Genomic DNA, 17,781 nt, shown 5'->3' on the forward strand with positions numbered 1-17,781 from the left:
GAGGGTAAAGCAGTTGATGTGGTGTATATGGATTTCAGTAAGGCGTTTGATAAGGTTCCCCACGGTAGGCTATTTCAGAAAATACAGAAGTATGGGATTGAAGGTGATTTAGCGGTTTGGATCAGTAATTGGCTAGCTGAAAGAAGACAGAGGGTGGTGGTTGATGGCAAATGTTCATCCTGGAGTTCAGTTACTAGTGGTGTACCGCAAGGATCTGTTTTGGGGCCACTGCTGTTTGTCATTTTTATAAATGAGCTGGAAGAGGGTGTAGAAGGATGGGTTAGTAAATTTGCAGATGACACGAAGGTTGGTGGAGTTGTGGATAGTGCTGAAGGATGTTATAGGTTACAGAGGGACATATATAAGCTGCAGAGCTGGGCTGAGAGGTGGCAGATGGAGTTTAATGCGGAAAATTGTGAGGTGGTTCACTTTGGAAGGAGTAACAGGAATGCAGAGTACTGGGCTAATGGCAAGATTCTTGGTAGTGTAGATGAACAGAGAGATCTCGGCATCCAGGTACATAAATCCCTGAAAGATGCCAACCAGGTTGATAGGGCTGTTAAGAAGGCATATGGTGTGTTAGCCTTTATCAGTAGGGGGATTGAGTTTCGGAGCCACGAGGTAATGCTGCAGCTGTACAAAACTCTGGTGCGGCCGCACCTGGAGTACTGCGTCCTGGTCACCACATCATAGGAAGGATGTGGAAGCTTTGGAAAGGGTTCAGAGGAGATTTACTAGGATGTTGCCTGGTATGGAGGGAAGGTCTTACGAGGAAAGGCTCAGGGACTTGAGGTTGTTTTCGTTAGAGAGGAGAAGGCTGAGAGGTGACTTAATAGAGACATATAAGATAGTCAGAGGGTTAGATAGGGTGGACAGTGAGAGTCTTTTTCCTCAGATGGTGATGACCAACATGAGAGGACATAGCTTTCAATTTAGGGGTGTAGATATAGGACAGATGTCAGAGGCAGTTTCTTTACTCAGAGAGTAGTAGGGGTGTGGAACGACCTGCCTGCAACAGTAGTAGACTCGCCAAATTTAAGGGCATTTAAGTGGTCACTGGATAGACATATGGATGAAAATGGAATAGTGTAGGTCAGATAGGCTTCAGATGGTTACACAGGTCTGCGCAACATCGAGGGCTGAAGGGCCCGTACTGCGCTGTAATGTTCTATGTTCTATGTCCCCATGCGGCACCCTCTCCTGCTTCTTGGAGCAGAGCTTCAAGGATGCAACTGTTACAGTTGCGGCACAGCTGTCATCCCCAGCCTCCAGCTGGGATATTCAGAGGGGGACGTCAGCGTTACTCCAGCAGATCCATAGCCGATTGGAGGAATCCCAGAAGCTAAGGGCACAGGCGATGTCGTGGTACCAAGGACAACACTGGGTGGTGACTGCAGTGGAGAATCAGGTGCACAATGCCAGCACCAATAGTGAAGGTGTTCAAGGCGTCACGCATTCGGTGACGGCCATGGCTGAGGGTCTCGGCAGAATGTCTGCCTCGCTGGGGAATGTCACCCAGTACCAGGTTGACCGTAATGAGGTTCTGCGGAACACGTCCCGCCTCTCAGATGGGGATGGCTGAGGTGCTGCGGAGCTTGTCCCAGTCGCCAGAGGTCTCGGTGCGCGTTGTGGGTAGTCGTTGGGGCAGACGGGCAGGGACAAAGGTTGCCCCCGGAATGGGTAAACACGATCCAGGGGCTGGCCAAAGCAGTTGCCCCCCTCCCCCCCCCCCCACCCCGGTTGCCCACCCAGCGTCCCCCTAACCTTCCTATGGGTGGCCACCCCTGTGGAGGGTCCCCACCAGCCGCCGAGCACTGGGATGGCAATCCTAGCACCCCTGGGCTTTTGGCCTGTGAGCAAAAATGACAACTCAGCTCCTCGACTCCCCACAGACCCTTTCACCAGGTTCACATTTTTCAAGAGGATTACTAATTGGCCCCAGCGTGAGCATTGCTGGGGAGGCCGTTGAATGACAGGAGGCTGTTGGATATGGATTGGCTCTCCTTAATTGTATCAAAATTGGGCTTAAATGGTGACAATTGGTTTCTCGCCTCGCTACGGCGCTTTCTCCTAGGGGAGCGTGTCGGTTGCATCACAAACTGTTTGGCGCCTAGCGTGGTTCCTGTTTTTGGCCTGTCCGCCTATTCACCAGCCTCGTTTCGCTTGAGCGAGAGAGTAACAAGGCCGAAGAATCGCGCCCATTGAGTGTGAAATGAAGTGAGTGTGAACAGACAGGCAATGAGTGTGCACAGTGATTGCGAACAGAGACCAAGTGTGTAGTGATTAAGGCCTGAATTTCCCATCTGTCAGGCACACATCCTCGTCGGCACAAACCGAACTTCAGGCTGCAATCGGCCCCAGGACATGCTCCGGGATTCTCCATGGTTGGTCTGCCTCACTGCCGCTGGCAGCGAGAACGGAAATTTTGGCGTTCAGCCAGATCTCCGTTCACAGCAACGGAACCGGAGAATCCCGCCCATGATTCCACACTTGCCGGTCAATTAACAGGCAGCCAGCGGGAAACATGCGCTGGGAAAGGCTTTATCAGTGAGAATTGTTCCTGTGCCGAGAGAAGCCCATAATATTCCACAGATTTCCAACACAGTCCGAATATTTATTCACTCCATTTATTTCAGACAGGGGCACATCAATATACACAGAAATTCACACACACACAATTATCACCGGTAATGTCTGCAGGTCAATATTCTTGTTTCTCTTCCACGTTTCAGAATGGGTTACACATTCCTCACAATTGAATGTTTGACCAGATAGGGAAGAAAAATATTCAGAGGGGAAGATATAACCTGTCCCAGTGCCTGGGTGCAGTGGCTACAGGAAAATCAGTCGTACACACCCCGCACAAAATAAAAACATTGTGTTCAGATGATCCTGGAACAGGAAAATCAGTCCCTAAAAATGTCTCAACATTTAGGGATCAGCCAAAGAAATCGGAGACAAAAGAAGAGAGAATCTTTTAATTTGGATAAGGATTTAAGAGGAGTTTATATTTTGTGCTGGATTATCTTCCTTTCCTGAGCTCCCACATATATCTGATGTAACTTTATTGCTGACATTAGCCCCATTGTACTGACAGCTCCTGGCTCCCCAGTGCCTCACACTAAAGTTCTCATCCTTGTGTTTAAATCCCTTCGTGGCCTCATCTCTCCCTCTCTCCATTGTCTCTCTCTCCCCCTCTACCACCAAACAGCCCAATCCTTTCACTCTGGTCAGTTACGCATTCCCCCAACCCTCTTCCAACCACCTTTGGTCGCTAGGCCTTCACTGGCCCAGGCCCCACACAATGCACTTCCGACGTAAATCCCCTCACCTCATTCTCCTCCTTTCAGATCTTCTTTGAAACCCTTGACCAGGATTACAGCCGCCGCTCCCTTACACCCCTCCTTCTTTGGATCACTTCCATTGATGCAGCTGTGTGAAGCCCCTTCTTTGAACGTTTCTTTGATTTGAGGTGTGTCCGTAAAGTGACTGCTCGGCTCTGAGGAACGCAGGGACTACATGCATAATCCTGTTATTTCTGCCTGCAATTGGCCCAGTTTTCCTCAAGGTGCAGCAGTGCTGTCTATGGACAGAAGGTCGGTACTGCAGTATAGGAAAAGTGATCTATCTCGTTTCCCAAAGAAACCCTGGATAAACTGAAAGAGAAAGAGAGAGAGAGAAGTTTCAATTCATTTCTCTCACTCCCTCCCAGTCTCCCATCTAAGAAAGGCATTTATTTGGCTGTTGCCAATGGAAACCAAAGTGAATCAATCGCAGCACAGTCAAGGTAATCATCAGCTGACAAGATGTGGCAGCATCTTTTACTCCAGAAAGGGCAAGTGCAGAGAAGGCCGGTCACGAATTGTGTCCATGTGGTCCTGATGTACAAGGTGCTGAAGGTTGGAGATTGTAACTCAAACCTCACAAGGTGCTGCAGGAAGAAGGGGAAAATAATTACTGCAGTTTGCAAAAGATGAGGAAGTGGAATGAAAGCCACTTTTTCCAATACTTATCCTAGTTTTGGTTGACTAATTCCCCCCTCCCCCACCACTCCTCCTCCTCTTCCTATTTTAAGAGTCACAGAGTGAGTCATAGAGCTTTACAGCACGGCAGGAGACCCTTCGGCCCATCGTGTTCATGCCAGCCATCAATCACCTAACTTCTAATCTTATTTTCCAGCAAGGTCCATAGCCATGATGCTATGGTATTTCAAGTGCTCATCTAAATACTTATTAAAAAGTTGTGCGGGTTCCTGTCTTTACCACCCTTTCAAGCAATGAGTTCCAGATTCTAACCACCCTCTGGGTGAAAAAGTTATTCCTCATGTCCCCTCTAAACCTGTTACTTTAAATCTATGTCCCCTGGTTATTGACCCCTCCAGTAGGGGGAAAAGTATCTTCCTCTCGACCCTATCTACGCCCCTCATAATTTTATACACCTCAATCAGGTCTGCCCTCAGCCTTCTCCGCTCCAATGAAAACAGCCCCACTCCATCCAGCCTCTCTTCACAGCTGAAACGACCCAGCCCCGGCAACCTCTTGGTAAATCTATTCTGCATCCTCTCCAGTGCAAACACTTCCTTTCGATAGTGTGGTGACCAGAACGGCACACAGTACTCATAGAACATAGAACGATACAGCGCAGTACAGGCTCTTCGGCCCTCGATGTTGCACCGACATGGATAAAAACTAAAGGCCATCTAACCTACACTATGCCTATATCCATATGCTTATCCAATAAACTTTTAAATGCCCTCAATGTTGGCGAGTTCATTACTGTTGCAGGTAGGGATTCCACGGCCTCACCACTCTTTGCTTAAAAGACCCACCTCTGACCTCTGTCCTATATCTATTACCCCTCAATTTAAGGCTATGTCCCCTCGTGCTAGCCACCTCCATCCGCGGGAGAAGGCTCTCGCTGTCCACCCTATCTAACCCTCTGATCATTTTGTATGCCTCTATTAAGTCACCTCTTAACCTTCTTCTCTCTAACGAAAACAACCTCAAGTCCATCAGCCTTTCCTCATAAGATTTTCCCTCCATACCAGGCAACATCCTGGTAAATCTCCTCTGCACCCGTTCCAAAGCTTCCACGTCCTTCCTATAATGAGGCGACCAGAACTGTACGCAATACTCCAAATGTGGCCGTACTAGAGTTTTGTACAACTGCAACATGACCTCATGGCTCCGGAACTCAATCCCTCTACCAATAAAGGCCAACACACCATAGGCCTTCTTCACAACCCTATCAACCTGGGTGGCAACTTTCAGGGATCTATGTACATGGACACCGAGATCCCTCTGCTCATCCACACCACCAAGAATTTTACCATTAGCCAAATATTCCGCATTCCTGTTATTCTTTCCAAAGTGAATCACCTCACACTTCTCCACATTAAACTCCATTTGCCACCTCTCAGCCCAGCTCTGCAGCTTATCTATGTCCCTCTGTAACCTGCAACATCCTTCCGCACTGTCTACAACTCCACCGACTTTAGTGTCATCTGCAAATTTGCTCACCCATCCTTCTGCGCCCTCCTCTAGGTCATTTATAAAAATGACAAACAGCAACGGCCCCAGAACAGATCCTTGTGGTACGCCACTCGTAACTGAACTCCATTCTGAACATTTCCCATCAACTACCACTCTCTGTCTTCTTTCAACTAGCCAATTTCTGATCCACATCTCTAAATCACCCTCAATCTCCAGCCTCCGTATTTTCTGCAATAGCCGACTGTGGGGAACCTTATCAAACGCTTTACTGAAATCCATATACACCACATCAACTGCTATACCCTCGTCTACCTGTTCCGTCACCTTCTCAAAGAACTCGATAAGGTTTGTGAGGCATGACCTACCCTTCACAAAACCATGCTGACTATCCCTAATCATATTATTCCTATCTAGATGATTATAAATCGTATCTTTTATAATCCTCTCCAAGACTTTACCCACCACAGACGTTAGGCTCACCGGCCTATAGTTACCGGGGTTATCTCTACTCCCCTTCTTGAACAAAGGGACCACATTTGCTATCCTCCAGTCCTCTGGCATTATTCCTGTAGCCAATGATGACCTAAAAATCAAAGCCAAAGGCTCAGCAATCTCTTCCCTGGCTTCCCAGAGAATGCTAGGATAAATCCCATCAGGCCCCGGGGACTTATCTATTTTCCCCTGTCCAGAATTGCCAACACTTCTTCCCTACGCACCTCAATGCCATCTATTCTAATAGCCTGGGTTTCAGCATTCTCCTCCACAATATTATCTTTTTCTTGAGTGAATACTGACGAAAAGTATTCATTTAGTATCTCGCTTATCTCCTCAGCCTTCACACACAACTTCCCACCACTGTCCTTGACTGGCCCTACTCTTACCCTAGTCATTCTTTTATTCCTGACATACCTATAGAAAGCTTTTGGGTTTTCCTTGATCCTACCTGCCAAAGACTTCTCATGTCCCCTCCTTGCTCGTCTCAGCTCTCTCTTTAGATCCTTCCTCGCTTCCTTGTAACTATCAAGCGCCCCAACTGAAACTTCACGCCTCATCTTCACATAGGCCTCCTTCTTCCTCTTAACAAGAGATTCCACTTCTTTGGTAAACCACGGTTCCCTCGCTCGACCCCTTCCTCCCTGCCTGACTGGTACGCACTTATCAAGAACATGCAATAGCTGTTCCTTGAACAAGCTCCACATATCCAGTGTGCCCAACCCTTGCAGCCTACTTCTCCAACCTACACATCCTAAGTCATGTCTAATGGTTGGACTTAACCAGCGTTTTATACAGTCCCAGCATAATCTCTCTGTTTAATGCCTCGGTTAATAAAGGCTAGAATCCCATAGACCTTCTTACACATGTTATCTACCTGCCCTGCTGTCTTCAGAGATCTGTGAACTTGCACACCATGGTCCCTTTGATCCTCTCTACTTTGTAGGGTCTGACCATTTGTTGTATATTTCTTTGCCTTGTTAGTCCTTGTCAGTAGGAGGCAGAGGGTGATGGTTGAAGGTTGTTTTTGTGACTGGAAGACAGTGTCCAGTGGTAAGACCATAAGACATATGAGCAGAATTTGGCCACTCGGCCCTCCGCCATTCAATCATTGCTGATATTTGTTTCATCCACATTCTCCTGCCTTCTCCCCATAACCCCTGATCCCTTTTTAATCAAGGTGAGGGTAGGGCCGGTCAAGGACAGTAGTGGGAACTTGTGCATGGAGTCAGTAGAAATAGGCGTTGAATGAATACTTTTCTTTAGTGTTCACCAAGGAGAGGGGCCATGTTTTTGAGGATGAGAGTGTGATACAGGCGGATAGGCTGGAGGAGGTTGCAGAGCCTTTGGCTTTGATCTTTGGGTCCTCACTGTCCACGGGGATAGTGCTAGAGGACTGGAGAGTGGCGAATGTTGTTCCTCTGTTCAAGAAAGGGAATAGGAATGATCCTGGTAATTGTAGGCCAGTTAGCCTTACTTCAGTGGTCAGTAAGTTAATGGAAAAGGTCCTGAAGGATAGGATTTATGACCATTTGGAAAGATGCAGCTTAATCCAGGATAGTCAACACGGATTCGTGAAGGGTAAGTCTTGCCTCACAAATTTAATTGAATTCTTTGAGGAGGTAACTAAGTGTGTAGATGAAGGTAGAGCAATTGATGTCATATACATGGATTTTAGTAAAGCATTCGATAAGGTTTCCCATGGTCGGCTCATGAAGAAAGTAAGGAGGTGTGGGATAGAGGGAAATTTGGCCAATTGGATAAGTAACTGGTTATCACATAGAAGACAGAGGGTGGTGGTGGATGGAAAATTTTTGGACTGGAGACCAGTTACCAGTGGTGTACAGGGATCAGTGTTGGTCCTCTGCTATTTGTAATTTATACCAATGACTTGGAGGAGGGGGCTAAAGGATGGGCCAGTAAATATGCTGATGACACCAAGATTGGTGGAGTAGTGGATGAGGTGGAGGGCTGTTGTAGGCTGCAAAGAGACAGTGATAGGAATAGGATGCAGAGCTGGGCTGAGAAATGGCAGATGCAGTTTAACCCTGATAAGTGCAAGGTGATTCATTTTGGGAGAAAAAATTTGAATGTGGATTACAGGGTCAACGGCAGGGTTCTGAGGAATGTAGAGCAACAGAGAGATCTCGGGGTTCATGTCCACAGATCTCTGAAGGTTGCCACTTAAGTGGATAGAGCCGTGAAGAAGGCTTATAGTGTGTTAGCATTTATTAACAGGGGGCTTGAGTTTAAGAGTTTAAGAGAGTGTTCTGCTGCAACAATACATGACCCTGGTGAGACCACATTTGGAGTATTGTGTGAAGTTCTGGTCACCTCACTTTAGGAAGGATGTGGAAGCATTGGAAAGGGTGCAACGGAGATTTACCAGGATGCTGCCCGGTTTGCAGGATAGGTCTTATGAGGAAAGGTTGAGGGAGCCAGGGCTTTTCTCTTTGGAGCGGAGGAGGATGAGAGGCGACTTAATAGAGATATTTAAGATGATGAGGAGGATAGATAGAGTGGACGTTCAGAGACTATTTCCTCGGGTGGATTGGATGTAGCTGTTACAAGGGGGCATAACTATCAGGTTCAGGGTGGGAGATATAGGAGGGATGTCCGAGGTAGGTTCTTTACTCAGAGAGTGGTTAGGGTGTGGAATGGACTGCCTGCTGTGATAGTGGAGTCGGACACTTTAGGAACTTTCAAGCGGTTATTGGATAGGCACATGGAGCACACCAGAATGACAGGGAGTGGGATAACTTGATCTTGGTTTCTGACAATGCTCGGTACAATTTCGAGGGCCGAACGGCCTGTTCTGTGCTGTACTGTTCTATGTTCTAATCTAACTATCTCTGTCTTAAAGACACTGCGTGAATTGGCCTCCAATGCCTTCTGCGGCAAAGGATTTCACAGATTCACCACCCTCTGGCTGAAGAAATTCCTCCTCATCTCTGGTTTAAAGGATCTTCCCTTTAGTCTGAGATTGTGTCCTCTGGGTCTAGTTTTTCCTCCAAGCGGAAACATCCTCTCCACATCCACTCTATCCAGGCCACGCAGTGTCCTGTAAGTTTCAATAACATCCACCCTTATCCTTCGAAACTCCAATGAGTACAGATCCAGAGTCCTCAAGCGTTCCTCATACGACAGGCTCTTCATTCCACGGATCATTCTTGTGAACCTCCTGTGGACACTTTACAAGGTCAGCAAAATTCCTTCAATACTGGGCCCAAAACTGCTCACAGTACTCCAAATGGGGTCTGACAAGCCTCAGCAGTGCATCTCTGGTGTTCAGCAGGGATCAGTTCGGAGTCCCTTACTTTTTTATCAATAAGTTTGGAGTACCTAATCATTTTTTTCCAATTAAGGGGAAATTTAGCATGGCCAGACCTCTACCCTGCACATCTTTGGGTTGTGGGCGTGAGACCCACACAGACACGGGGAGAATGTGCATATGCCAGACATGATATGGGGTAGAAAATAAAACAGGAGACAGAAAAGGCATGTAAGAAAGGCAATATTACAATAATTATGGCATACCTCAATTCGCAGGTGGACTGGGAAAATCAGGTTGGTAGTGGATGCCAAGAAAACAAATTTGTGGAATGTCTATGAGATGGATTTTTGGAGCAGCTTGTTATAGAGTCCACTCGGGAACAAGCAATTCTTGATTGTGGATGTGTAATGAGGCAGACCTGATTAGGGAACTTAAGGTGAAGGAACCCTTAGAGGGCATTGATCACAAGATGATAGAATTTATCTTGTAGTTTGAGAGGCAGAAGTTGGAATTAGATGTGATGGTATCACAATTGAATAAAGGTAACGACAAAGAAATGAGGGAGGAGCTGGCCAGAGTTAGAACATAGAACAGTACAGCACAGAACAGGCCCTTCGGCCCTCAATGTTGTGCCGAGCCATGATCACCCTACTCAAACCCACGTATCCACCCTATACCCGTAACCCAACAACCCCCCCCTTAACCTTACTTTTATTAGGACACTATGGGCAATTTAGCATGGCCAATCCACCTAACCCGCACATCTTTGGACTGTGGGAGGAAACCGGAGCACCCGGAGGAAACCCACGCACACAGGGGGAGGACGTGCAGACTCCACACAGACAGTGACCCAAACCGGGATTCGAACCTGGGACCCTGGAGCTGTGAAGCATTTGTGCTATCCACAATGCTACCGTGCTGCCCCATCATCCCTGGATATCATCCCTGAGTAACTGCTGGGATATTCTCCCTAATCAATAATGGAATCCCTCCTTCTCTATCACGTTCCCTTCTATCACACCTGAAACTTCTGTGCCGTGGGACGTTCAGCTGCCAGTCCAGTACTTCTTTCAACTAAGTTTCTGTCATTGTGATAACATTATAATCCCATGTGCTGACCAACACCCTGTGTACGATTCGACTAAAAGGGAACAAAGCTCCAAAGGGAGCACGTGGAGCTGCATGTTTCCAGCAATCACAGTGCTGAGAAACACATGGCCATGGAACGGCACGAGCGTTAGATAAGAGGCCTCCGCTCACCGGAATTCAGTGCAGCGAGAGATCGGGACGGCATGTTGAATGGCATCCCGATCCCCAACGTGACTCCCAATTCCCCCAAACTTGCCAGTGCACATAAAATGCTAGCTTGGCACATTGACAGATCCAACCTGAGCACATTGGCAGTGCCACCTGGACAGTGCCAAGCTTGTACCCAGGTGGCACTGCCAGGATGGTAATGCCAGGGTTCCAGAAATGCTAGGATACAACCTCGTCCCACATTGTGCAGACCAGTGCTGAAATGTGTTAGCCCGAGGTCTCCGAGATGAGAGAGATTGATCGCACGCATCGGGTACCTCGGAAATCTACACAGTGAAGTGAGACTAGTTGTCTCGCTTTAAAAAGCAGATTTGATAAAAAGTGATCCCGCCCACTATGGGCGGAATTTACATTGCAACATTTCGCGAGATTGCGTTGGATCGCATGAGGCGTTGCGAGCCGTGTATATGCAGATCCCGGGAGTGGGGTCTCTGGCCTTCCCTCGGCCAGTCTGCTGTTTGGGTACAGCATGGCCGTTGGATCGTGCTCTCAGAGTTCATCAGTCTTACCCATCAGGCTCCTTGTATTGAAATAAATGCAGTTCAGTTGACCAATGCTCCTACAGGTACTAACTTTTGCTGTGTGATTTTCATGTGCAAGGGCAGCCCTCTGGCACATGCTCTACTCTAACCTCTGTTCGGATAGTTCATCACTGGCGAACGTCACAATCACACCTGCCTGAACCTGCCTTCCTGTGATGTCCGTGCAGTGGATTTAATGCAGGCATCCCTTATGACTTGATAACACTGCAGGTACTGCCTGTACTCCCCTGTATCTCGAGGCAGAAGGTTGTGGGTTCAAGCACCGCTCCCGAGCCTTGAGCATAAAACCTGGGCTGCAGCTCCGACTGAGTGGACGATGAACTGTCCGAGTTACTGAAATGTTAAACTGAAGCACCAGAATGTCCTCTCGAGTGTGTGTAAAAAGTCCCGGATCATCATGCGAAGAACAGATGGGGCAGTTCTCCTCTGTGCGGATTTATTTATTTCCCTCAGATAATATTGCGAGAGCAATATTGAGTCAATAACTCAATACTGATGGTGGGATCATGGTTGGTGTAATTTGGCTGCCACATGACCTATGTTGTAACAGTGACTGCACCTGAAAGCATTTTACGCCCAATGAAGTAGCTAAGAACATAAGAAATAGAAGCTGGTGTAGGTCACTTGGCCCCTTGAGCCTGCTCCGCCATTCATTAAGATCATGGCTGATTTGATTGTGGCTCTGACTTCACTTTCCTGCCCGTATCCCGTAAATCCCAACACCCTTGTAGGTGAACAATCTGTCTAACTCAGCCTTGAATGTATTCAACACCCGAGTCTCCTCTGCTCCCTGCAGAAGAGAATTCCAAAGATTAACAAAACTCTGAGAAACAATATTTATCCTCATCCTGGTCTCAAGGTGACACCCCTTATTTTGAAACTATGCCCCCAAAGTTTGCGAATCCCACAATGAGTTAAACATTCCCTCAGCAGCTACCCTCTCAAGTGTCTTATAAGATTCAAGAAGACCACCTCTCATTCTTCTGAACTCCAATGAGTGCAGACCAAACTTACTCCACCTTTCCGCAGAGGGCAGCCTCTTCACACAAACACTTTAATATCACGGTTAGTGAACCTTCTGTCAACTAACTTGAAGCATATTCCTTTTAGAGTGAGCAGATTAAAGCAGTCCTCTTGGTGTGGTCTCACTAACTCCCTGTGTGCTTGTAGCAACACTTCCCACTTTTATCCTCCATCCACTTTGTGATCAAGGCCAACATCCCATTTGCCTTCTAATTGCTTGCTGTACCTGCAGGCTGACCTTTCATGTCCGAGGACACCCAGCTCTCTCTGTATTGCAGCATGCTGCAGTCCCTCTCCATTTAAATAGTATTCTACTTTCCCATTCTTCCTGTCAAAGTGGACAATCTTACAGTTTCCTTCATTGTTGTCCATCTGCCAATTCTTTGCTCACTCACTGAATCTATCTATATCACTTTGCAGATTCTTTGTGTCCTCACAGTTTGCTTTCCTGCAGATCTTTGCATTGTCAGCAAATTTGACTGCAACATACTTGGTCTATTCACTCAAATTGTGAATATATTAAACAGTTGATGCCCCAGCACGAGTCCCTGTGTCACACTAGATATGGTTCGCCAATCTGAAAATGACTCACTTATCCAGACTCTTTGTTCCATGTTAGTTGGCCAAACCTCCAACCATTCTAACATTTTACCATGAGCACGTCTCATGTGTGGTAAACTTTTCTGTAACTTCATCAAATATCTTATTAAAATCCAGATATATTACATTTAACGGTTCTCCTTTATTCATCCTGGTTGTTCCATCCTCAAAGAACTCTGAGGTAGTAAAACATCCTAGTGCTTTTTCCATCTATTCTAAATCATATTACTCTATAAATTAATTATTAATTTAAAATCTGTTGTTACAGAGAGAGGGGGTGAGGGAGGTCTTGAAGAAGGGAAAATGCCACTTATTACTAACCTTGTTTCTGCTCCGCATTGAAAACAGCATTCATGTTCAAGATCTTACGATGGAGGTCAAACTGCGTGCGACCGTAAAATGACATTTTAGGAGATCTGCCTGTATTCGGAGAGGTGAAAAGAACAGAGATGGGAAAGAGACAGACACAAACATTTTAATATCACGGTCAGTAGAGTCCGAGGAGTTTTACAACATGGAAAAAGGTCCTTCCGCCCACTATATCCAGGTAGCCATCAAGCACCTATCTACTCTAATCCAATTTTCCCAACATTAGCCCATAGCCTCATTGGCTATGCCAGTTCAAGTACTCATCTAAATAATTCTTAAAATGTTGTGTAGCTTCCCGCATCTACCACCTTTTTCAGGCAGTGATTTCCAGATTCCGACCACCCTCTGGGTGAAAAAGCTGTTCCTCAAATCCCCTCTAAACATCCTGCCCCTTACCTTGAATCTATTCCCCCTGGTTACCGACCCCTCCACTAAGGGGAAAAGTTTCCTCCTATCAACCCTGTCCCACAGAATTTAATACACCTTAATCAGGTCCCCCTCAGCATCTCTGCTTATCCGTCTCTCATGATAGCTGAAACGTTCCAGTCCAGACTGCATCCTGGTACACCTCCTCTGCACGCTCCCGAGAGCAATCACATCCTTCCGATAATGTGGAAACCAGAACTGCACAGTAAGGTAAAGGTAAACTCGCCACAGTCCCCTTTGAGGGTGGAGAGTTGACTACTGGTGAATTAACCTGAGGATCAGGCGAGGGGCAAGGTTGAGAAGAGGAGCCTTTATGAATAGCCTTATGCATATCATACTCCAGTTGCTGCCTAACCAGCGCTTTTTACAGCTCCATCATAACTTCCCTGCTCTTATATTCTACGCCTCACCTAATAAAGGCAAGTTTCCCAAATACCCTTTAACCACCTTATCCACTTATCCTGCTGTCCTCAGCGATTTATAGACATGCACACCAATGTCACTCTGGTGCTCTGTACTTCCTTGGGTCCTATCATTCCTTGGGCAGCAGGGTAGCATGGTGGTTAGCATAAATGCTTCACAGCTCCAGGGTCCCAGGTTCGATTCCCGGCTGGGTCACTGTCTGTGTGGAGTCTGCACGTCCTCCCCCTGTGTGCGTGGGTTTCCTCCAGGTGCTCCGGTTTCCTCCCACAGTCCAAAGATGTGCGGGTTAGGTGGATTGGCCATGCTAAATTGCCCGTAGTGTCCTAATAAAAAAGTAAGGTTAGGGGGGAGTTGTTCGGTTACGGGTATAGGGTGGATACGTGGGTTTGAGTAGGGTGATCATGGCTCGGCACAACATTGAGGGCCGAAGGGCCTGTTCTGTGCTGTACTGTTCTATGTTCTATTTATTGCATATTGCCTTGCATTGTTAGTTTTCCCAAAATGCATTACATTTTTTCAAGTGATTTTCTACCATTTGTCCATCTAACCAGCCTGTCTATATGATCCTGTAATCCAAGGCTCTCCTCCTGCTGGTGCCACCTGAGCACCCTGACATAAGAACTAGGAGCAGGTGTTAGCCATCTGACCCCTCGAGCCTGCTCCGCCATTCAATGAGATCATGGCTGATCTTTTGTGGACCAGCTCCACTTTCCGGCCCAAACACCAGAACCCTTAATCCCTTTATTCTTCAAAAAAACTATCTATCTTTACCTTAAAAACATTTAGTGAAGGAGCCTCAACTGCTTCACTGGGCAAGGAATTCCATAGATTCACAACCCTTTGGGTGAAGAAGTTCCTCCTAAGCTCAGTCCTAAATCTACATTCCGTTATTTTGAGGCTATGTCCCCTAGTTCTGCTTTCACCCGCCAGTCGAAGCAACCTGCCTGCATCTATCCTATCTATTCCCTTCATAATGTTATATGTTTCTAAATTCCAACGAGTACAGTCCCAGCCTACTCAACCTCTCCTCATAATCCAACCCCTTCAGCTCTGGGATTAACCTAGTGAATCTCCTTGCACACCCTCCAGTACCAGTACGTCCTTTCTCAAGTAAAGAGACCAAAACTGGACACAATACTCCAGGTGTGGCCTCACTAACACCTTATACAATTGCAGCATAACCTCCCTAGTCTTAAACTCCATCCCTCTAGCAATGAAGGAGAAAATTCCATTTGCCTTCTTAATCACCTGTTGCACCTGTAAACCAACTTTCTGTGACTCATGCACTAGCACACCCAGGTCTCTCTGCACAACAGCATGCTTTAATATTTTATCGTTTAAATAATAATCCCGTTTGCTGTTATTCCTACCAAAATGGATAACCTCACATTTGTCAACATTGTATTCCATCTGCCAGACCCTAGCCCATTCACTTAACTATCCAAATCCCTCTGCAGACTTCCAGTATCCTCTGCACTTTTTGCTTTACCACTCATCTTAGTGTCATCTGCAAACTTGGACACATTGCCCTTGGTCCCCAACTCCAAATCATCTATGTAAATTGTGAACAATTGTGGGCCCAACACGGATCCCTGAGGGACACCACTAGCTACTGATTGCCAACCCGAGAAACACCCATTAAACACCACTCTTTGCTTTCTATTAATTAACCAATCCTCTATCACTGCTACTACTTTACCCTTAATGCCATGCATCTTTATCTTATGGAGCAACCTTTTGTGTGGCACCTTGTCAAAGGCTTTCTGGAAATCCAGATATACCACATCCATTGGCTCCCCGTTATCTACTGCACTGGTAATGTCCTCAAAAAATTCCACTAAATTAGTTAGGCACGACCTGCCCTTTATGAACCCATGCTGCGTCTGCCCAATGGGACAATTTCTATCCAGATGCCTCGCTTTTCCTTCCTTGATGATAGATTCCAGCATCTTCCCTACTACCGAAGTTAAGCACACTGGCCTATAATTTCCCACTCTCTGCCTACCTCCTTTTTTAAACAGTGGTGTCACGTTTGCTAATTTCCAATCCACCGGGACCACCCCAGAGTCTAGTAAATTTTGGTAAATCATCACTGGTGCATCTGCAATTTCCCTAGCCATCTCTTTTAGCACTCTGGGGTGCATTCCATCAGGGCCAGGAGACTTGTCTACCTTTAGCCCCATTAGCTTGCCCATCACTACCTCCTTTGTGATAACAATCCTCTCAAGGTCCTCACCTGTCATAGCCTCACTTCTATCAGTCACTGGCATGTTATTTGTGTCTTCCACTGTGAAGACTGACCAAAAAACCTGTTCAGTTCCTCAGCCATTTCCTCATCTCCCATTATTAAAACTCCCTTCTCATCCTCTAAAGGACCAATATTTACCTTAGCCACTCTTTTTTGTTTATATATTTGAAAAAACTTTTACTGTCAGTTTTAATATTCTGAGCAAGTTTACTCTCATTATCTTACTCTTTATAGATTTTTTAGTAGCTTTCTGTTGCCCCCTAAAGATTTCCCAGTCCTCTAGGTCCCCCACCAATCTTTGCCACTTTGTATGCTTTGTGTGGCCTTGCCAGCTGGGTCTCAGCATGGCACTGCCAATGTGCCCAGGTGGCAGTGACGGCTGCCATTTTTTGGCCGTGCGTGATCTGGCTGGATATCTCCTATGTGGGTGTTGGGGGGTGGCACGGGAGGGGCTGAGGGGCCCTCCCATAGCGTGTTCAGGTTGTGGGGGAAGTTGGGGATTGCTTCGGGGGCCTTGGAGATCAGGACGCCATTTATAAATGCCGTCTCGATCTAGAACATAGAACATAGAACATTACAGCGCAGTACAGGCCCTTCGGCCCACGATGTTGCACCGTCCTGTGAAACCCTTCTAAAGTCCCTCTAAACTATTCCCTTATCGTCCATATGCCTATCCAATGACCATTTGAATGCGTTTAGTGTTGGCGAGTCCACTATTGTTGCAGGCAGGGCATTCCACGCCCTTACTACTCTCTGAGTAAAGAACCTACCTCTGACATCTGTCCTATATCTATCACCCCTCAATTTAAAGCTATGTTCCCTCGTGCTGGACATCACCATCCGAGAAAAAAGGCTCTCGATGTCAACCCTATCTAATCCTCTGATCATCTTGTATGTCTCAATTAAGTCCCCTCTTAACCTTCTTCTCTCTAACGAAAACAGCCTCAAGTCCTTCAGCCTTTCTTCATATGATCTTCCCTCCATACCAGGCAACATTCTTGTAAATCTCCTCTGTACCCTTTCCAATGCTTCCACATCCTTCCTATAATGTGGCGACCAGAACTGCACACAATACTCCAAATGCGGCCGCACCAGAGTTTTGTACAACTGCAACATGACCTCATGGCTCCGAAACTCAATTCCTCTACCAATAAAAGCTAACACACCGTACGCTTTCTTAACAACCCTCTGAACCTGGGTGGCAACTTTCAGGGATCTATGGACATGGACACCGAGATCTCTCTGCTCGTCCGCACTACTAAGGAATCTTACCATTAGCCCAGTACTCTGCCTTTCTGTTATTCCTTCCAAAATGAATCACCTCACCCTTTTCTGCATTAAACTCCATTTGCCACCTGTCAGCCCAGCTCTGCAGCTTATCTATGTCCCTCTGTAACTTGTAACGTCCTTCTACAGTGTCCACAACTCCACCGACTTTAATGTCATCTGCAAATTTACTCAGCCATCCTTCTACGCCCTCCTCCAGGTCATTTATAAAAATGATAAACAGCAACGGCCCCAAAACAGATCCTTGTGGCACACCACTAGTTACTGGACACCAGCCAGAGCATTTCC

Source organism: Scyliorhinus canicula, chromosome 13 (assembly GCF_902713615.1).
Source record: "Scyliorhinus canicula chromosome 13, sScyCan1.1, whole genome shotgun sequence".
In the NCBI taxonomy this organism is placed as follows: domain Eukaryota; kingdom Metazoa; phylum Chordata; class Chondrichthyes; order Carcharhiniformes; family Scyliorhinidae; genus Scyliorhinus; species Scyliorhinus canicula.